At 43.0% G+C, this 22,119-nt stretch overlaps 1 long non-coding RNA gene across 3 annotated transcripts in view; it reads left to right on the forward strand.

Annotated features, from left to right (window-relative positions):
- Positions 1-22,119, forward strand: part of LOC147126378 (uncharacterized) — an 84,914-nt gene that overhangs the window by 11,905 nt on the left and 50,890 nt on the right. For 2 of the 3 annotated variants that reach the window (XR_015084631.1, XR_015084630.1), the window contains exon 3: positions 20,403-20,492. The exons of the other annotated variant lie outside the window; for it this stretch is intronic. This is a non-coding gene — a long non-coding RNA (uncharacterized LOC147126378). The remainder of the gene's footprint in view (positions 1-20,402; positions 20,493-22,119) is intronic. 3 annotated transcript variants of the gene reach the window in all.

Raw genomic sequence — 22,119 nt, forward strand, 5'->3', positions numbered from 1 at the left:
TTGTAGTTGCACTTGGATTTTGTGATGCTGTTGAAAGATGAGACATGCATAAAACTGTGTGATCACAAATCGTAATAAAATCGCCATCTGTGTTTAAAAAGAAAGCAAGACAATCAGTGGTTGGTGTGCCCACGATTGTTTTTTTGTTTTTTTTACACTCTAACAACTTGAGGTGGTGTGATCAGGTGCGATGCTGTTATGGAGGAGTGTGAGGGTCTTTGTTTTTCATTCTTTTTTTTTTTTTTTTTTTTTAAGACTCGCCACCTGTTTACCGTATTTGAATCGAGCACATGCTACATAAAAGCGGGTGATAAATGTCATGCTAGCACCCATTTCTCATGCAGCATAACATTTCTAGCACAGTGATTATACAAGCTGCAATCAATTTCAAGGTGATGTCACCTTGACATTTTAGTCGAGAAAAATCACCGCCGCCTTGTTGTCATAAAGGCCTTTATGTACCCAGTATTAGCCTAATGTGTACATCCATGTCCGAGAGGATTCGGGCAGGAATTGAACTGACCACTTCATGATGAATTGGTTCCTTTATCCTCAAGTGGCTTTGGACCTCTACTTTTGGGATGACTCGGCAAAAGGCGTTAGCCACCAGAGACTGTACTGTCTGCTTTAATCCGCCAAGTTTTAAATCTCCGCTGCGATGCTCGTATCCAAGAACAATACACCCTGTAGCTTGGGGGGAATCCGAGAGAGGGTTGGGGGAATGGAGAACTACTAGTGGCTGTGGAGAAAGTGCGATAAGTCCATTGTGAATACACCATTTTGTGTTGATTGGATGCTTTTTACCCCAGTGGCCGTGTTTTGCAAGTGTGCTCCTTTCTTTTCAAGCTGCGTCGCGCTACATTATGTTACCGCATCTCAAGTCTATGAGGGCTGTCAGCTGCCATTAGGCGCTCAGGATTTCAGTTCAATGCGAAAGTATTTCAATTTAAATTGATGGCAGCCAGTAGTACACCATTAAAGATATTATAGACAGCGAGCCTGGTTGGAACTTCGAACAAATGGTGGCGCGTGTTGGTTAAGGTCACCTTGAATATGCCATTAGACATGGAAAAGGACAGGAATGCCTTTTAAAAGTACCAAGCCGCCCGGATCGAGGATGAACTGCTCCGCTCCCCCTGGCTTCATCAAAAAAGAAGAGAAAGATAAAAATAGGTCCTCGTACTTCTGACAAGGAAAAATGTCCCTGGTTTCAAACGAACCGCTGCCGACAGACCCTTGCTCTAAGCGCTGTTGCTCGAGATAAGCTCTTATATCGTATGCACACATTTGTCATGGTCATTTGGCATTTACAGCACTGACACACACATATATATATATATCTATATATATATATTCGTGTGTATGTGTATATACTGTATACATGGCAGGGCTGTGCAGCTTATTTGAATTTTCCAGCTCGGACAATTCTGCGCATCCGTCTGTGTAACGGCAAGTCGTCCCAATACGTTTGCCCATAAATAAGGGCCAGGACCAGTTTAGTTTCCAGTGAGTGTAAATAAGCTGCGCGGTCTCCACTGGAGTGTAGCCTGCATATCATCAGGTTATTTAGTAATGAACTCGGTCAACTGTGGCCCGGCCTTGGAGTGCCTCATTACTCCCAGTAGATCACAACTTTATTATGGGCCATCATGTCACGGTGAAAGTATGATACATGGCTCTAAAATAGTGAACCGTAAAGCAGCATTAATTTGGTCCATTTTGTGTCCAATATAACCCCCAGTGAAGGGGGAGAGAGAGGGCGGTGAGGGCGCTTGTTGAAACGGGCTGTCCGTGGCCGGGCTGCCTGCTTGTCGAAAGAGATGCCGAGGTGCTTGGATAAATTATTCAATTTGAATACTCTGTTTTTTTTTTTTTTTTTTTTTTTGAAGTACAACAAACCTTTCATTTGGCGACAGGTGTTGAGAGCAATGCCGCTTGAAAGCAAGAATGGCCCAGTGTAATGTACTCGCCGGGCCATTTTCTGGATGCGCAATAGCTCTGAATAATGAAAATGGCTTCACTCAACAGATCCATTCAGTCCTTAAACAGCCAAGCACCGTGCAGAGGAAATAGAATACCTGATTTGAATTTGCCCGTGAAGAACGGTAACTAGTGTTTGCGAAACACGTTTACGCCTTGATAAAATTAGAACGGTGGCGATGTGACTCTGCCTTTTTTTTTTTTTTCTTTGTTTATTTTCGAAAGACTGCACAGCAAACTGCGGAAGTCCATCGTGAATAATCTTTGCTTAAGCACGGCCCTTTTCGGCCCTTAAAAGGCATCGGCCCATTTCCTCATAATGGCTCCATCGCGTTGCGAGCTCCCGCGGGAACGCCAATGGTTCCACTTTAGCAAACCCCGGCACCAGCTCCCATTTCGCGGAAAGTACGGCGCGGCAGACGAGGAGAGAAGAAGCGGGAGTGTGTGCGACGCGATGAGCTGATGAGGGGCAGTTATTATGACAATCTTATTCTCCCCGGTGAGAAGGGAGGGTGCCGGTAGCAGACGCAGATATTCATTACAGCAATGAAATACCATCTGTAGGGTGGGCCAGCATCTGTGTGAATATATTCTATTTGTGTAAGCGTACATATTTAAAAGCTCCATGTAAGGTAGACTTATTTTTTTTTCAAATGAATTAAGAATCAGGCGATGAAGAGAACTCAAAAGGTTTTCGTAATTTAGCCTTGCCCGTCCGTCCGTACACCTCCATTTATTCATTCGTCCATCTGAGTCATCTCGGTATAATTTGATCAATAATGGCAAAGATGCGCTGAATTTCCTTTGGATTTATTGTACCGGTATGAGTATTAGAATTGTTGGCAGTTATCATTCAAAAGTAAAGTAAAAATGAAAATGCTCCATGCCAAAGTGTCTTGACTGTTATGTGTCAAGGTCGCGGACGTCACACATTACCGTACCCACTTATCCTTCCAGGGTGCCTCTGTTCCCAGTGACGGATGCTTTCATCCCTCCAGAGCTGTGCATAAGTTATACAATGCATTTGGGAAGAAAAAAAATCTTTCCTATATTAAGTGCAAATCATGACTTTACTGCTCGGTTCTCGCCTCCACTCCCCTCGGCTGCCTCGTTATTAAAAAAACGGTCCGCGTGCCCCGAGGCCTTGACCGCCAACCTTTAAACCGTACCAGCGCCAATCCTCATCACGTTGCTCCTCGTCGGGTACTTAAACACAAGAGGCCAGGTCGGCCCACCGCGCTCCTTCCCGCAAGCGCAACCCCGCCGACTTCCATCATCTCAGCGCCAGAGCCCTCACCTTCTGCCCGTCTCATTCCCCAGCCTGGACCCGCAGTCTCCTATCCGAGGTTGATCTTTGCAGCGATTAATGAGAGAGGGAGGTGGAGAGAGCCCCCCCCGTGTCCCAGAACCTCATCGCAAATCTCCCGCCCCGTTGGGGGGCCGAGGTCTGATGGGCGAGCCGCCGCTATTTTTATCCCCTTTTTATTGCTGTTTATGTGTGTGCGGCGCTGTAGATCTTCAGCCGAGCAGGTGTCAAAAGACTTTGGGTGTGGTGAAATATGGGGAACGCCACTTTGGTGATGAAAGCGGCATGGCGAATGTGGCTAAATTGATACCTTTCCTCACTTTGCCCGATTTTCCCCCGCATGCGTTCATTTCCATTTGTACTTTTTATTGCCAAAACCTTCCAATGTTGCTTGGGGGAAAAATGTGTGTTTTTACAATATGCTTTCATTATGTTGATCCTCCGTTGAAAAGATTGTGCAGAGTCTTTAAGTCATAATACCATCCGGAGGGCTTTTTTAAATGACAGACCTTGGTGGCCATTTTTCATGCGGTTGCCAGGGAAACGGGTTCAATCAAAGGCGGCAATCTGTGCGTGCTGCCCGCCGCTTGTCGACTGTAACCGTGTGAATATTAGCGGGTCTCCTCGCGGCTTGCAAACCTCTTCAAAAGGTGTGCGCTGCACAGTTTGTGCAAACGGCAAAGCAATTGAACAGGAACATAGACAAGTGTTGGGATTAGGAGGATAAGGATCACACTGATAGATAAAGGCTTCCTAAAGGCAGTTAAGAACACACAGAAACGCCCCATATCCCCCCCCCCCATCAAGTGGAAATATGTATTTATGCTCCAGTGGTTCCATTATGATCCTTAAAATTGCCACGTTGTAATGGCAATCATTTGTGCGCACTGAGAGACTTGTCACCCCTTTTTTTTTTTTTTTCTTGTCAGCCTTTAAAGGAGCCTGTGGGCTATGGTGGGCTTTAATTGGCGAGACAGTACTTTGCTGTTGCTGGGCCATTGATTTTTATTTGCATTGTTATTTGTTGATGGATACAAAGCCAGTGGCACTCTATTGATCACGCTTGCCGAAGCAGCATTGAGAACAAACTGGGCAGTGGCACGTGTGTGTGATTAATGTTGGAGTTTGGAAATAATCAAGATCAATATTACAGTATTCCAAGCGAAGCGTGATTTGTGTGCTTTAATGAAAAAATTTTTACTCGGAAGTGAAATAACGCACGTCGAATATGATGCATCTCTATTTTGTTGTAACTTGTATGCGCATCCGCCAGATGGGGTTGCATTTGCGACATTCAAAGCATGCAGCGCATTTTCTGCAAGAGTGACTCTCTGCTGAAATTATAAGTGCACGTTGTTGCTGATTTTCTGGTAATGGTGTCTGCGCTCTATGCGATTAACTAATTCCACAGTCACACCCATAATATCATGACTATTTTACGTATATTCCACAGAAATCATTCCTCACTCTCCCCTTTTGTTTTTACATGTCGTTAGTAGCTGAGGCACTGCAGCTACTAACTAGCAAGCGCTGTTTGCTTTTGATTTTACCTCATGCTAATTTTCCGGTCCTGAAGGTCAGACGTGACATCCTGCCGTTTAGCTGCCGAAGGTCGCGCTACGCTAATGCCGCGTGGCGCGTGTTTACTTCTGGTGCGCGTCGCCTCGATTCAGATCAATCCACGGGCGAAGATTAGCTTTGTTTAACAAGGTTTTGTAGGCTGACTTTGACACATCTTGCCAGCTCCCTTTCACAATTCGTTGCATGGAGGGGCTTGCCAGAGTGATCCCACTCAATCCCCGCTCTCCATGCTTGCGCCTGATGACAATGATGCTAAATGGATTAGCGCAGGTGATTATTGGCATTGTTGTGCGGCGGCGCTCAAAATGTTCAAAGTGCGCGCGAGTGCCCACAAGAGATCTCAAGGCGTCATTGGCCTGACATGGTGAACGCAGGGAGAAAGGGGTGCACGGCAATGCGGCAAAGGGAAAGGATAGGCGATGGAGTGATGAGGAAAATTGCCCACGTTGAATATGAAGCAGAGGGAGGCACTGGATGATGGTGAAGCGGTTGGTTGGTTGCTGGCGTCAAAGCGAGAGGTGGAATCTATAGTCGGCACAATGCAGAGAGCCTTGGCCACAGATGAGTCGGCCTGGAGGACGGTCGCTTGGATGGGATGGGAGAGGGACCACAGGGAGGCCGGGGTTGGAAAGAGGGAAGACAGATGGATGGAGGTGTGAGGGAGGGAAGCAAACGATGGCATGTCGACGGGGGAAGAATTGTGTTTCAGGAGCCCGATGCCAAAAATATACTCCCTTCTTGTTGCCAGGGCGTAGAGAGGGAAGTATGAATGGTTGGTGTTGGGCAGATTATAAATAGCAAGGCGATGATTCACAATTGTGTGCAAAACAAAGTGGCGGCGGTGGAGGGTGGTCGGTTTTTGAGTGACAAAGGCATACTTCTAATACGACAAAACTGTTAGCAAAAAAAAAAAACGACACGCCTGGGCTGCTCCTAGAAATTCTTTCCGTAAAAGTTGCGAACAGAATCCTAACAAAGGGCAGCCTTGACTAAGTCAAACCTTCACTAAAAACTATGTTTGACTAGGTTTTCAAAGATACATAGTGGTTTTTGATGTGTATATCAAACACTTTCTCATCTCTCATTGACCTTAAGCGAAATTAAAGTTAGATGTGACTTTCTGTATGGGCTCTCTGTCTTCCGATTGGCCTTGGAATGTATCGGGTTTTCCCCCGAATAAGCTGAAGGGGAAAGCAAAGTCTGGGCTTTCCTGCTTTAACAACGAACAAAAAGATAACAAAGTCAACAGTAAGACAGCTCATGACATTTCGTTGTTGAACTCGACCCTTATTGATCTGGCGTTGCGTGTTATCGCTTCTATTTAATAAATTATCTAATTTGGTCTTCCTTCCTCAGAGGACAGGCTACAAGGGGGTCTGAAGTGCACCGCTGTGCGTTTTCCAAGATGCTCTTACTCACCTGCTTGTAATTAGCAAGCCTCCGTTTACAGACAAACGAAACGCGAGTCTGCCGGGAGCACGATCAGACGCGACAACAAATGGGCAGCCTTGACCTGCTTTTAAATGCGCAACTCTCCGGGGCGGATGGGCCGTTCTGCGAGTGCCGCTTTCCAACGCGTCCCCTCCGCCCGTGCTGATATGCAGCCATCTTTTCACATTAGAGGCCTTCCAGATAGCGCAAGACGAATACGATTGATTGGAGATTGAAGCATTTCCACTCGCCGCGCCGCCCCCGCAAAGGGAATTATTCATACTCGAGTCAAGCGCGTGTAGCACAATGCTGTTCCAGTTTGACAGTGACTTGCAAGTGTGTCTTGATATCCTCATACGAAGGCATTTTTAGCTTCAGCGATCTGACATAGTATTTGTGAAGGAAAGCGGATCGCGTGGAATTGATTACATTAACCATTGATTATTTTTGATTGTTTTGGATGAAGTTGTGTAGAAATGCACCGCATCATATAAGAAGGTCTAGTAAAGACAATCCCTGTTGGGGTTTTTTTTTTGCTATATTTATCATGCGAGTGTTTCGGATAACTGCTGAATCGTACTAGATTCATGATGTGTTTGTGGCTTTCTGACCAAGGAGATTTCAATATCTCTGAAGCATTCGTTATGGATGTCACCCCCTTCAGAAAATAATATATAAAATGCTATGACCCGCACATTCTTCACCGGCTAGCAGCTAATGTTTTCCTTTGTCGTCATACCAGGACGCTCGGCCTTGGCCACCATGGTTTGTTTTAAAATCAGTGGCTCATGAAGGCTAACGTCAAGGTCAAGTTATCCATCATTTTGTTGTTGTTGTTTTCCTGGAGTTCACAGGGAAGGATGGAAGAAACTGCTCGAATGGTTTAGTGGCTCAATTAACGACAGGAACTTCTTGACTGAACCTCTGAGCTAGCAAATTGCATTAAACAAGCTATAGCTTCAAGGCAAATGTATGGAAAAAGTATTTGAAATGTTTTTATTTGCCTAAACTGAAGTTGTAAAAGAAGTGAGAGAGGATTAGAAAGTCTGTTTCTGTGGCTAAGCTGTGAGAAAGTCACTCTCAAAGCCAGTGTGGGTAGTGAGGTTTGTGAAATGTGCAATTTAGCATGAAGACAATTTCATACTTTCGGTTACATTTTTTGAGCCGCCAGCCTGAGGTGGCATTGCTGAAAGCATCACATTCTGTTTTGTCATGTGTTCACAGGAACAAATTGTCAGCGGCAATGAAACTTGGGCCAAGTTGTCTGTCGGATTGATTGTCAGACGTTTTTTGTTTTTTTTGCCTTTCTTTCACATCTTGCATCCGTTGCACGTGTTGTTTCTCTCAGTTCACCATCCTGCAGTCACACAGTGTTATCAAGTGCCTTTAAAATGATGTGAACGCTTCGATGGAGCCTATTGGGGTTTATCTGAGTTCAAAACCCTCGGCTTGTGGCTCCTTATTTGGGGCAGCAAATTCAGATTCCGCTTCCTCTTGGCTTGTAGTTCCACTTCATGGGCATATTTGCCCCGAAAACCTCTCCACGCGCCTTTCCGGCAAGGCTGTTAAAAAACAAAAACAAAAAAAACGGTTTGGCTACTTGGAACAGTTCTATCCACAACCAGTATTTACAGCAAAATGCGTCAAAACTAGCATGCATATTGTTCTCGATTTGCCACAATGACTTCGCTGTAGGGAGAGTCCTGGAGCAAAAAATATATATATGTATATTCTCGACTGGTGATTTTTTTTTTTTTTTTTTTTTCTTGCAGCGATTAAAAAGAAAACGTTCATTGCAACAGCTGTCCACAAGGAGCATAAAAGCTCATCATTTGAGCATCTGAAGAGAAGCTTGACACTCAGTCATTGTTTGGTGCTCTGGCCACAGGGCCTTCACACCCTGCTGAGCTCAGCGAATGGACAATTGAACATGGTGCTCGCTTGTCCTCACACATCGCGCTCAAACATGCACAAGGCAACTGAGATCACTCAGCGAGGCGGGCGAGAAGACTGCCATAAAAGGCAAAACGCAGAATACCGTGGTTGAATTCTGAGATGACCATTTGTAATTACATGTAAAAAAAATAAAATAAATAATAATAATAATTATCGCTCTTTAAATGGATTGAGGAAATTCTGCCCAAATGCTCCGTCCTAATATTACCCACATGCTATGAAACGCCGCGATATAATCTATAGTTTGAAAGTGACATTTGCAGCAAAGAGACGTCTCTCTGGACAGGACAGGATGCACAGATCGTATCACTGTCCCGCTTGCATCTCGCTGCTATTCCCAACCGCAGAGTATCTGTGCTGTCAAAAGGATAACAACTCCGGGAAGGTCACGGTTTATAATGTTACCTGTCAGGCAGCCAATACGCCATTGCCCCGGAAGAAATTTAATTAACTTGAAACGACAGCGGAGAGAGAGAGGCGACATTAAAGGGATTGAACGATAACCAGCTTTTAATCCTGTCCTGGCAAAAGAATAGACGGGGGTGGGGGGGAGGAAAAAAAAAATCCTTCTCTATCGAGCCGGCGTGACTTTGACGGAGGTGGAATTCTCTTAACGTGATATGTGGCGTAATTAGTAATGTGCGTGTGTTTACACGATAAATAAACCACCCTCGCTTGCTTTGATGTATAAAGGAGTCTTGCTTAAAGAGGACCAACAGGCAGAGGCTCAGGTGGCCGAATCAACCATTTTTCTCATCTCTGTAGCCACTGAGAAAAGCTTTTCGAGCTAAATCCAGCATACGTCGGCAAACAGCTGCAGCCATGTTTTTTTTTCGTGAGAGGAAGAGTCGGAGATGGAGCTATTTGAAACATTGTTCCTTTGACATTGGAATTGTCATCATAGCACCGTCTGCCCCTTCAAGAACATAATACAGTAAACCCATATGCACGACAATCTTTTCATTCCTAAAGGTTCTTTGAAAGTTGTCCTTGAAACAATCAATCACTAGTGGGACATTCATGAGTCTTTACAGCTTTTCACTGTAAATTTTCAGTCTAACCTGCGTGTCAGATTTGCTAACAAAAATGTTGGCAAACCTGTGAGCTAAGAGCCAACAACGTTTTTGTTAGCTATTAGCTAACAAAAACGAGAGACATAAACAAAACACAGACAGTGACGTCAAAGGACGAAAGTTCCTTCTGAATGGACAGTGTTTGGCTAACTACTGCCGCCTAGAGGCTTGGCAATGCGTTTGAAAACGTACTTCCGCGGTGTAGTGTTGCTGCGTTTTTAACAAACGAGTATTTGTATTCCAACACGGAGTGGGGGAGAAATATTAGGCTGTTTAAAAAAAAAAAGCCTCTCGCCTAAATGCAACAATCTGTGTTTTATCTCCTTCTCCACGATTTGCGTGTGCAGCCTTTTGGGGCCTCCTCATCTTCTAAAATATTCCCTCTGAAGCACTTATTCTAATTAGCGATCATTCACGCCCTGGACTAATTAGTCCAAATGTTTTGTATCGTCTAATCTAAAACAATAACGCCAATGCGAGGAAAGCTCAAGTGAGAGTTCAACAAGCCGTGCTCAAACTCATTTAGTTTGACACGCATGGTTTGTTTTGATCTGCCTATTACAGTTGTGAAGGGGATTGAATTCAACCGCTAGCCAATAACCCAAATAAAAACGCTTTCGTGTTTCTCCTGAAAGTGATCTGACGAGTGATACACGCAGTAACGTAACACTTAACGACGTCATGGTCGCAACTCGATTTCATCATGCATAAGGCGTAGGTCTGAACAATTAGTCAAATTCTTATCGACACCACAATGTAGTCATCTTAATGTTTAGTAAGTGAACATCTGGAATTGAAGTAGATCAACTTTTTCATACGAATTCACGGTTCATTTTACCTTATTTTAGCGTAGGCCTAGGATATAAGTCCAAAACATTTATGTATAACAAATCTAAGATTGTTTATTGTAATACAGGTTAATTGAGTGTCTGTTATGAAGTGCATGGGAAGAGGACATTGAAAAAAATAATTACATATTAAATCGCAACATTGAGGTGAAAACAAATCTCAATCAGATTACCTTTTTAAAACTCTATTAGGTTATTACAACATTTTGTGGACTTTGGTGCAGACACTAAAAAGTCAATGTGATTCCCAATAAGTAATCATACATCACTAGTTATCGAAGAATAATCAATTTTATTCAGGTATTTTTTTTTTCCATTGTTGTGCTTCAAGAGGCATTGTGGAATATGCAACGAATGCATCGCAGTCACACAAATTCCTATTCAAGCACACACACACTGTTGTCTGGCAGCGGCTGGCAGTGTGCAAATGAATTTCATATTACAGTAGGTCACTGAATTCATTTCTGAAAAGGCAATTGGTGTAATCTCTCAAGGGACTTGTTGTGAGTAGTGGGCCACATTTACTGTGTTAGCCTTCCACCCCAGCGTTGATTAAGAAATACATCTCGCCGCTATCAAACCATCAACTCCACACCATTTATCCTCGTCGGACACCATGGATTGAACTGCTTTTGTCTGTAGTCAATTTTGTGAGCGAGAACCGCCTCACAGGAGAGACCAACCGTTTTTTTTTTTGTTTTTTTTGTTGTTGTTGTTGTTTTTTTTTTTTACATTCAGATGAATTCATGTTCTCCAAGCATGAGCCCTTTGTTTTATGAAATACGTTGGTGTGAGGTTGTCAGGAGGAAATTTGGCGTGCGGCGTGGGATGAATCGGAATTCGGAGAAATTTGAGCCTTGATGCGAAGACCGCACAAAAGATATGAGTGCCACTGAATTGGATATCGGTTGTATATTGGAAGTCAATACTGCAATATGTTCTGCGCTGAAGTGTGGAACTTTTTTTTTTTGTTTTTTCTCCAAAGCAATTCTGCCAGTGGTGGTCTTGCTATTTTAAGAAGAAAGCATTCCAGAAGAGAAATATGAGCACTGCATCACCAGCCCAAACATTGGGTACTAAATGGACCGTCTCCCGCTTTGGCAACGACCTTGCAAAGACTCTCACCTCCCCCACTATAACCCGGAGTTGTGTAGCTTGCTCAGCGCTGTCTCTCCCACACCTTGTCGCCATTGTTGCTGATCTTATCATTCAGCCTATCACAGGACTAATGACCCCAGCAATCGTTGCTGACCTGTCAGGGGAAGTGCATCTGCCAAAGAGAAGGGAGGAGAGTCCATTAAAAGATTAATGCAAGGAAGTGGCCACTGTCCTCGCGGACCTGTGGAGCTCAAAAGCAGTAACGGGGCGGATTTGATTTATTGTCATCCCCCCTCCTTGCGTGCTTTAAAAGGCAAAGAAGGATGAGCCGGATCTACAGGCGGCATAGAAACAAGCAAAATGCGATACAAGCACAAATCAATGGTGTTAAAGTTTCAAATGTACTGCTTTTGGAACAAAGTCTGAAAAACACATTGTAAGGAGTTGGTCTCATGAATATTCATGAGGCAAACGCACCTTGATTGCATTGGGTTAAGCGGATAATTCTTTCAATCAATGAAGGTGCTTTCTGCTGATCCAATCTGGATTCTGGTCCAATGGTCACATTTATGTTGGCCTGAATTTGATGCAGCCAGCATGTTACAGTCCCCACGCAGTGTTCGACATGAAAGTCAGTGCGAATGGTTGTCGGGTTTTGATTTAACTGAACCCAATCGTTATATTTTCAAATGCATCATCCTTGAATGGTATCACGCTCCATGTATCGAGATACATACCGAATCGTCTTTTATGAGAAAAGCACACCAAATATACATCTGTTTCAAAGTGATGTCGCTCATGATTTATTGTTTTCCTTGAATTGAAGTTTAATCGTTTGGGTTTTGGAAAGTTTTAGCAAGTTTGTTTTACGTATTGAAACATGACAAAAGCTACAGCCTTACCATATCGAATCAAATAGTAAACCCACTGAATCGAACCGAATTGAACCATTCCAATACACATGCGTACATATACATGTATATACAATATATTGAAATTGTAAAAAAAAATTGGGCCAAAAAAATATCGACGCCTCAAAAGTTTTTTTTTCTGAAAAGCTAATTCTTACAATTTCACTTGGAAATGGACCTGTAAAAGTGAATTGTTAACTGGCAAAATGCCAAAGACCTTTTGGTTTCTCCAGCGTTTTAGGAGTGATGGTTGTGTAAGTGAAATTGCAAGCCTAGCATGGCAAATTCTGTCAAGAATCATGGCCCCATTTGTTCAATGGCTTATAATGGCCCTTCCTGCCATTTACTGTGCGCGCACCATTAGCCCGTGATGACTTTGCACTTGATGACTCAGATTAACAAGGTAGTTAGGTGTTAGCGAAAGTACAAAGTACAATGGCCGCAAACAATTAGAGTGCTACTAAATCAGCAAGCTCACACATCCAAAGCTATCAATCTGGTTAGATTCAAAATATGGTCTAGTTTGCCTTATAATCCATACTAATTAGCATCTCGTCTTAAAATGCGTGACTGGGACGTGCAACAGTGGCGCTTTGAGATACGACTGACCCAAATTAAATATTCCTGTTTACTGTCAAACTAAACAACGCTGTAAAACAGAGAGAATTACATATTGTCTTTTGCATTTAAAACAATTCCCTAAAGAAAGGCCCCACTAGCTTAATGCTAACATACAATGGAAAACACCATTTACGCGTTTGTGATTAGCATCAATAGTTGCCGTTTTGGAAAACTTTAAGCGATGGATATTTGAACAAGAACGTTGAAGTACAGTGAAACCTCAACCGGAAACTACTGGATCTCGGATTCAGCAGACAGAAAACGGTGTCCAGCCCATTCAAAGCCACCCTTTGTCCAAAGCCTGTTGGTGCCAGTTGGTTTGAAAACACAAATATTGCTCGCCAACTTGGCCCGATGCTTCTTTGGCCCTCCAAAAAGCCATACTTACATTCTGTCATTTGTAAAAAAAAAAAACCATTACTTAAATGACCAGCACAAATGTCACTTTCCACAGACCTACATTTGAACAATGCCCGTCTTTCCTGTAACGGTGTATTCTTGCGGTTGGAAGTAATGGATAGAAATGGAAAAATGGGCGGCGATGGACAAATGGGTGGGTCAAGGATCGTGGCGTTCCGTAGTGTCGTCCAAAGCACTAAAAGCTTTAACAGGATTGTCCGGAAAGATACCTCAACCTCACTTGGCTGAGCTTAATGATTGCTTGGCGGGCTATTTTATACGCAGCACGGGTAATTAAATTGGTGAGTGCGGTTCTGCAATCGATATGAGCCTAGTGACATAAAGTAATACTACATGTGCGGAAGTAAATCTATTCAACATTGGGAGTACCTGCCTTCCTTTTGGGGACGGTAAGCAATTGGAGACATGCAAATAATCACATTTCAAGGTGAAGGCTTAGCTCGGGGTTAAGGTAAGGTAAAGGTATCGGGGATATATTTAGTCTACAGGAATTGCGTGTGAGTCAAAGTAATCGGAAATGATCGAAATATGCCTTTGTGTGCGCGCGAGAGGAAGTGGGGAAGCCGGAGGCAAGCCAAATTGCAAGCACATTTTTTTTTAATTTTTTTTTTATTATGACGGATGAGATGTTTTATGACAATCTTTTGACTGGAGATGCCATTACAGGACACGGCTGCTTTTGATGTGGGTCACCTCTCGACTTAACCTCACATCGGGCATCTGCAGGGCCTCATTGGCGTGTAATTATGCCTGGAATAAATAGGGCATTTGGCTTGTGGCACTCCACCACACAGCGGCTACTGTAATGGACGGCGTGGAATCCATTTGTTCTCCCCTCTTCTGTCTTGATCCCTCTTCTCAACCTCCATTAACTCTCGACATTTTTCATTTCTTTCCCTGAGCCCCCGGTACCCTTTGGTCCTCTTGCCGTCTTTGTTTCTGTCCTTTTTTGCGCCGTCCTTGAGCCTAAAAGAAGTGGCAGTTAAAGTGCAAACTTCCTTGAACCGTCCGAAGAGAGTGCATGCATATTCTCTATGCACTATGCGCTGTTTGCCCATCAATTTGTTTGGCTAGCCAAAGCTTCTTCCAGCTGGATTTGAGCTTTTATATATATTCATATCATTAGCCAGGTGGAACTGTGAGTCACAACAATGCAAAGCGATGGGTGTGTGTCTTGCTGTGAGGTGACCGGCTCAGTAATTGGTCCTTAAGGCTTTTACCTGGCGCCATCAACCGATCGAGTCAAATGACTTATTTTCCTTGAGTTGAGTTGGCCATTTAGATCTCATTATTTTCTCAAGTATTTTAACTGTCAAGAAAGCGGGGAGTACTTTTTTTTTTTTTTTTTTTTTTTCCATCTGATTGGACGGCAGTCTTAGTTAGCCGAACGTTTGAAACTACTTTCGTGCACAGAGAGCAGAGACGATATTAATGAATTCCACATAACTTGGCTTTTGTTTGAAAAAAAAAAAAAACCAAAAAAAAAAAAAACAGCAGCTCCTTTTCCTCGATTCATTGTTTTTAATCTTCACTAATTAATTTGAAGAGTTCCTGCGCAAAATAATGAAATTGTCGAGGAGAGCATTGTCTGTGAAGTTTTATGTGAATCCACCACTCGTGTTTGAACAGCGTACTCCAGCGCTGTTCAATAATTAAGCACTTTTATGAGTCACTCTGGGGATATCTCCCATTCAAAGCATATGGATGATCTTTTTAAAAGGCTTGTGGAAAATCTCTTTAGCAAAGTTCTTTTCGGAGCGCTCGCTTTCATTTTTGGAGCTATAGACAAAACTCGTGTTCGTCACAAATCAAGCGGCAGTGATGTTATGCACAGCAGGAGAATTGCTTTCAAGCTGTTTTCTGAACTAGAAATTGTATGTTCACACTCAACAAACACTTTTTTTTCCCTTCTCTTGTCTTCAAACATTATTGCCTAATTGTCTACGAGTTGTTTTCTGGTACAGTGTTTTTTTGTTTTTTTTTTTTCAGTCTACTGATAATTTTCTTTTAATTTCATTTTGCGGAAGAGCAAAAAAAACAATACTATAACAATGTATTGTTCAATTTCCCCATCAGTGAATGAATTAATCACAAGAAAGCGAGGGAGAATTTAGCTGTTTGTTGGCTTGTTTTCCATCGGAGACCTGGTGGCAAGACTGGAATATTCGATGGGTACTGTGGTCTGAAGAGACAAAGATCATGCACGATGTGGATATAAAAGCGTGTGGAATAAAGTTGAAACGCAGCTCGAGCTTGATTCAATCATAACAAAGCAAAAGAAAAAGCTCTTCCAAGTTCCACGCCAACGCCAAGCTTAATAGGCCCCTACCCGTCTGTTGTTTCCAGTCTGCCCTTTCCTGTCCAACAGGCAGACAGCTAAACGCTCACTTTAGCTACAGCAAGCCACATAGAAGCTGTAGGTAGCGTCTCTCTGAGTGCTCGTCTCAGGCTGACAGCAGGCAGTCCCCGAAGCATTCCGGAAGAGCCGTCTGTGACTGATTTCTCCCAGGCATGGCAGCGCCACGGGAAGCTAAATGCACATTTCTGTTAGATTTGCTTTCAGGGTAACGCTGCTTGACATTTTGTCTTTTGGGTGGGCTGTCTACATCCACAAAGAGCACATATTAGTGGGGTTTTTTTTTGTTTTTTTTTTTTGGCTCCCGTATACACAGCTAGTAATAGCAATTGACAAAAAAAAAAAAAAAGCAGGGCTGCTTTTTTTGTGTATGTTTGTGTAGAAATCAAGTATTCAACATATCTATTATCATCCATAGGGGATGTTTACACCGACAGTCTGCCAATATGAGAATAAACATTCAGGTGTGAATAGCAAGTGCCGAAGCCCCTTATGGCATGTGTGTGTGTACGCTGCGGAACGGTTGCCAAGGCGACGTTATCACCTATTATCCTTCACTGGATGCAACAAATCTAGCTTCGGCTATTCATGCCGTTGTTTTTATAGAAATGGAGGTGACAGAGTGATGGCGCAGAGAGTACTTTATTGATCAGCACAAGACCCGATTTGTCCCCTGTTTGTTCTCCGGTGGCAGTCGCACACGCCCTCCAAGTGTGTGCGTGTGCGTGTGTGTGTGTGGAGCTAGTGCTTTCTTGTTCGATTGTGGTTTATGGCACCTGTCATTGGTATGCGGAGGAGTGCATTCCACATCAAGGAGCTGAGCCCAAAGATTCCCCCGGGAAGGATGAGTTGCTGAGGTGGGAGTCAAAGGTTGCCGGCTAGGTGTAGAACAATTCGCTAGGAATTTCAGGAAGGAATGAAAATAAAAAAAGGATTGTGGGGAGTTTGTGCAAATCATTGTTGTTGTTGTTGTTGTTGGGATGATCGTAGTACAATACATCCACGCTGCGTTGACACTTTTACTCCAATATTTAATAATTCTAATACTGTAGTACTGTAGAAAATGACGATTAAAAACAAAATACTGGCATCACTACTACCACAGCTCATTGTGTAAGCTTTCACAACAGCCATAGTAAAAGCAATCTAGTAGCAGATAAACAGTAAATAGCGGTTAAACCAAATACAAGTAAAGCACCCTCCATCGCCGGTTCGCAGATTTGTTTTTGTTCTGTTTGTAACTGTATTGTTCTGCCTCCTTTTTGTTCTGGGTGTAATTCCACTGTTGACCACTGGATTGCGGCACGTTATTTAGTTTGACACAGAATTTGACGAACATGGAAGAATGAAAATAGGAAGTCTAATATTACAGCTCACCCTAATTGTGGTTTTTATTGGATGTCAATCTCCTTCAATCCTGCTTTTTACGCCTACAGAAGAGATGGCTGCAGGTTCATTTTATAATGTACGTCTTCGCTGATTATTGACATAAACATGTGTCGATCCATTAATTGTTTGTAATCAAGTGACCACTTCCATGCAAAAACAGGTATAGGGTTTGAAGAAGGCAACATATTCCGAAAAACACATCAGCGTATGACGCACAGCACCGTACTGCGCAGATATCTGCACCCCGCCTACACGCCTTGGTGGCAGGCCGAGGGTTTACCTTTCCAGATTGTGCCCTGGCAAACTGTACCATCCAGCTTGGTGGAAACGGGGCTTTAGTTGCATCAATTTGTGTTAAGCTGACAAATGCTCACAGCCACACAGGCGGTTAAGCCGCCGTGGGTCGACATTGTTAGAGGCTGCTGTGAGTGATTTGCGCAATCCGTACGCGACTCCGTGTCTCGGGCTCACAACGCCCCCTCGTTGGTGGCTCCACTGTCAGACAAACACACGGGAGGTTGTACACTTACTGCTGATGATTTGCAACGCAGGCGTCAACGGCAAAGGGGAACGCTCGGCTAATTAGCTACCACTTTTGCAAAAAAAAAAAAAAAAAAACACCCAAAAAAACGTCATGTAAAGTTTTCCCTGTACTTTGTGATGAGTGTTTTGTTACTTTTTGAACTTGATTTTGGGGGGACTACCACCACAAAACAGAACGGCTTAACTTTGACATGTTAAGGCAGTGACATAGTGGAATTTAATTTTCAGCCCAGCGTTGGTGCCGCAGTTTGCGTGTCTGCTTCGAGCTCACCCGAATTGAAGACAAAATAGGTGAATTTATGACCTGGAAATGCAAATGCAAGCAAAGTCACAGTGACGCAGACGTTTCTTTTTTTTTTTTTTTTTTTGCATTTGCCAATCTGGGCAACCTAATTTGAAGCAAACATTTGGGACAGGGTTGGTGTGAGGGTTTGCGTATGCTATCACTCTTTCACGTAAAGAAAGCCTTTCTTTTTGCCCCTTTTGATTGCACATCTATAAACTCTCGGTCCAATCTTGTGGAAACTGTCCAAAACGACTCCCTTCTTTTTTTTTTTTTTTTTTTTTTTTTTAAATGGAAGCGAACTGCTTTTAAACGCACACACGCACAGCCCTCCAAATAAAAGCCCTGCACCACTTGTCTTCCATGTCGGGTTCCGAGATGGCCTTCCTCTGTTAGAGGAGATATACGAGATGGAAGATACAAAGCCAAGGCTCTTAATAAAAATCATCCATTTTTGTCAGAGGCGGCCAGGGGAACATTTGCAGCAGCGTCAATAGACAGCTCCTCGCTGCCTTCTCTCCCCCGCCACTTCTTCATCTCCATCTCGTCTCTCCATCTTTCTGCCTTTATTTTAGAGTATACGTCAGCAGAGAGGGAGGGCGAGCATCCCCTAAATCGTCACCTCCCTCACACCGCAGGCTGATCTCGTCACCGTCCATTTTCAGGCTATCAAGTGGCACTGAAAGTCGACTTATCACATGGATGACGGACCCGCCTGTCATTTCTTTCTCTCATTTCACCAAATGGGCAAGTGTAGGTGTGATTGACTTAAACCTCACCTCGTGAGTATTTAGGCCCACTATTTGGAAAGCAAATCCGCATCTAGATGATTGCCATTTTTTTTTTTTTTTTTTTCGGTAGTCGGTGAGATGCCGTCTGAAGAAAAATGCTCGACTTGACATTTTCAAATAATGCGAGCCTGTTCTTGCCGTGCTGTGACTCATTGGCTGTGTATGTTGAGGAGTCGGTCCCGCGAGTACTGAGGGGTAAATGTGATAAGAAAAGGCGTAAACACATCAGTCATAGTGGTGTTGTGGTGGTTGCTGATACACTCCTGTAGGTGGGATTGTCATGCCTCGGGATGATGGTGGGACTCCTCTCCAGGAGAGCATGAAACAGGATTACCAGCACATCAGCGAACATGCAAACCACCCTGCTTTATTTGGGGACAACTAACGACAGGCTTTTTTTTTTTGGGTTTGTTTTTGCCATGAACTTTATCTCCGCTGCCACAGCAGCGTATGTCAAAACACTACAAGTAGGTGAAATGTATGATACAAGTAAATCTGAATTTGGCCAATTTGAAATGCATCAGAATGTACATGTGACTGTGTCGCCAGACCGTGGAGGATGTTTCGGGCATTAAAATGAATGGTGACGCGGACGATCGTGGGCAGCTCCGAAACAAGTGACGGCGGTGAAAAAGACGACGCGCTTGTGAACCAGTCGAACCTGATATATCTTTTACATCTTCGATCGAATCGGTAAATAATGATAAAGTCGGGCCTGCGTGAAAGCCACATGTCTAAGCTCTCAAATTCTTTTGGAGTTGTGTATCTGTTACAAGGTCTGAGAGCAACATTCTCCACGTGGTACCACAATGTGGTTCTCTAGTAAGAGTGCAAGTACTAGACGGGCATGCCAGCAGTCCAGACCTGTCGCCAGTTAAAACTGTGTGGCCCAAAATTTGACAACTCAAATCCTGGACTGTTCCGTAGCTGAAATTGGACATCAAGCAAGAATGAGAAATTCATCAGTTTGAAGATTAAATACCTTGTCTTTGCTAGTGTTATTGTTGTGCCTAGAGACCTGCAAAACGTTCCAACAAAATTCAATTGGATATAGGTTGGGAAGGATTTGCAAAACATTTCATGTATTCTGTTTTGATTTACCTTTTACACAGTGTCCCAACTTCATTGGAATTGGGGGTTCCTACTTTATAAGAAGCAACTGATGGATTTATATAACCGTGCACACCAAGGCATTAATTTTCAAGTGAACAGCTGACAAATTCACACTTTGAACATAAAAAAACGGTCAAACTTTGATTTCTTTTTTTACTGCAGCGCATTTAGGCAGAACATTTGTTTGAGTTGATTTTTTTTTTTTTTTTTTTTTTTATCCCTGCTCAATGCTAATATAAACATTATATTGATTGCCGTAACATGACCATCTGTACAAAGAATACAGAGGCATTTTTTAAAATGTAAAATCCAAACAAAATTGACTGCAAGTATTCGCAACCATTCATTTAGCAATTTCAAAAACGGTCTTTTTACAGCCCATTTGCACGTCAAGATAATTTAACACAGCGTGATTTCACCTCACTCCCGGTTGCGGAGTACCCATTTAATGCATGCCAGTTTCATCATGATCATGTCACATAAATCATCAGCCAATCTCCACGTGTAAATCATCTGGCAGCACAATGGCGCATTTTAAGAGAGGCTCGTTATGAAACGAAAAATCCTCTGCCTTATCAGACAAAATGTGAATGGGGCTTGGCTGGTGCTATTGCGCCGAAATGACCAACTGCTGCAGTCATTTTAATTCTTTAATTCCTGGTGATGTTTTTTTTTTTTTTTTTTTTTTTTCCCCCCCAAAAGTTGGCAAGCGGCACGTACCCTGCCACATGACCCTGCAGATGTGGGCAACCCGCGCCCTGTCACCGCCCGTGGCATCGTGAGCCGCCTGATGTGAGTAATGTAACACATGCACCTCTTTGCACTTTATCTGTTAGACCTGTCAGATTTCGTACCTAAACGGTGCCAAGTCTCTTGGCTCTCTACCGTGTCAATAAGAGCAATCCTTGTCTTTAATTGGCACAAAATGTGTGAAATAAGAAGATGTGACCGATCACCATCTGTTCAAGCGTGAAAATATCGCACATGATACTAAGTTGTCCAGCATTTAAATATGGATGCACACTACAAAGCCGTGTCCCCACCCACCCCGCTGTAGCTTTTTTCAAAGGAATCCTCAGCTTTTGACGCTGCCTACCCCGAGACGAGGTCTCGCGCTCGCTCCGCCTGTGTCGCCGGTTCCGTTTTTTAAATGAGCTTGTCTGCGTGGCAACGGATTAGATGTAAATTCACACGTGGGCCGCGCTGCCCATCAAGCGGGAAGCAATTGGCGGGCCGGGAAAAGGGTAGACATGTCTGGACGATAAGCTTCCAAATGTTCTCCTCCTGGGCCGTCTTACGGGAAATGTGAATAATTTTCCACTTGCGTCTAGACGCCGCACTCTTCTTGACTTTAGTGCCAAAGGACGCGTTCCAGTCATAATATGTATGCAAAGTGGCTCTTTGCAAAGCATGCGTTTATTTTATATGTTTTTGGCCCACTAGCTTCATTCGAAATGCTGCTATTTATTATGGAAAATCCGAGTGTAATGGAAAACACAAACTCCTGCCGCTGTGACAGGAATACACAAGCGGCACGTCGCTTGCTCCTCGGTTTCATCCATATTGATGAACATCTACATCCAATATGTTGCTCCATTGATTCTTCATTATTCCAATTCCCGGGATCATTCCAATGTGACATGGCGGCAACGTGTACACAATTAATTTGCGTTTCTATTAAAACAGCCATTAAAAGCATGCTGCACAACAGTTTATAATTGAAAAATTGCTGCAGAATTATCAAGCAAAAGTGTATTAGCATTGGCTCCATGTTGTGTTTATTTCCTGGGCTAATTTAAACATTGTTTAGCCATGCATGTGTTGATTTATGCACGCAGCAAACTTCAATGTTAATTAAAAATTAATTTGACGATGGCAACTTTTATTTATAGTTTAAGATAATTTTATCCAGAAAGCATTAGTCATGTGTTTCAAATTGTGCTCAAATGATGAGCTTTACAACCAAATATCAGCATGTTTTGACTGACCTAACCCTGAGCTAGCTGTGCGCAAGCTAATTATATAAACGGAAATGACATGCCACCGAAACTATAATCGAAGCTAAAAATGTCCTTCATTTTCATATTTGTCAATTCGTATGGATAAATGATCTTTTGTGTTTCATTTGAAATTATTGGTAGTTATTTTGGTATCGCTCGATGCCTACACAGAAGAAAGGTCAAATGGTCCCTTGAGAATAAAGGTTGGCTTTATTACATCATACAGTGCTTTGTTACCTTTTTGATCTTGACAAATACTAATGACGCTAAAACTAAAACAAAGCAATATCGAAAAAAAATTAAAAACTCACAAACCTGCTCTAAAAATGAATACGAGCAGACTTTAGAAATCAAAATAATGAATGAAAATTTCTTAAACTATTAGAACCCCGGTTGTGCATGACAAATTAGCTATGGTT

This window comes from Filicampus tigris, chromosome 22 (assembly GCF_054856515.1).
Source record: "Filicampus tigris isolate MCC_2025a chromosome 22, RoL_Ftig_1.0, whole genome shotgun sequence".
Taxonomy (NCBI): Eukaryota; Metazoa; Chordata; class Actinopteri; order Syngnathiformes; family Syngnathidae; genus Filicampus; species Filicampus tigris.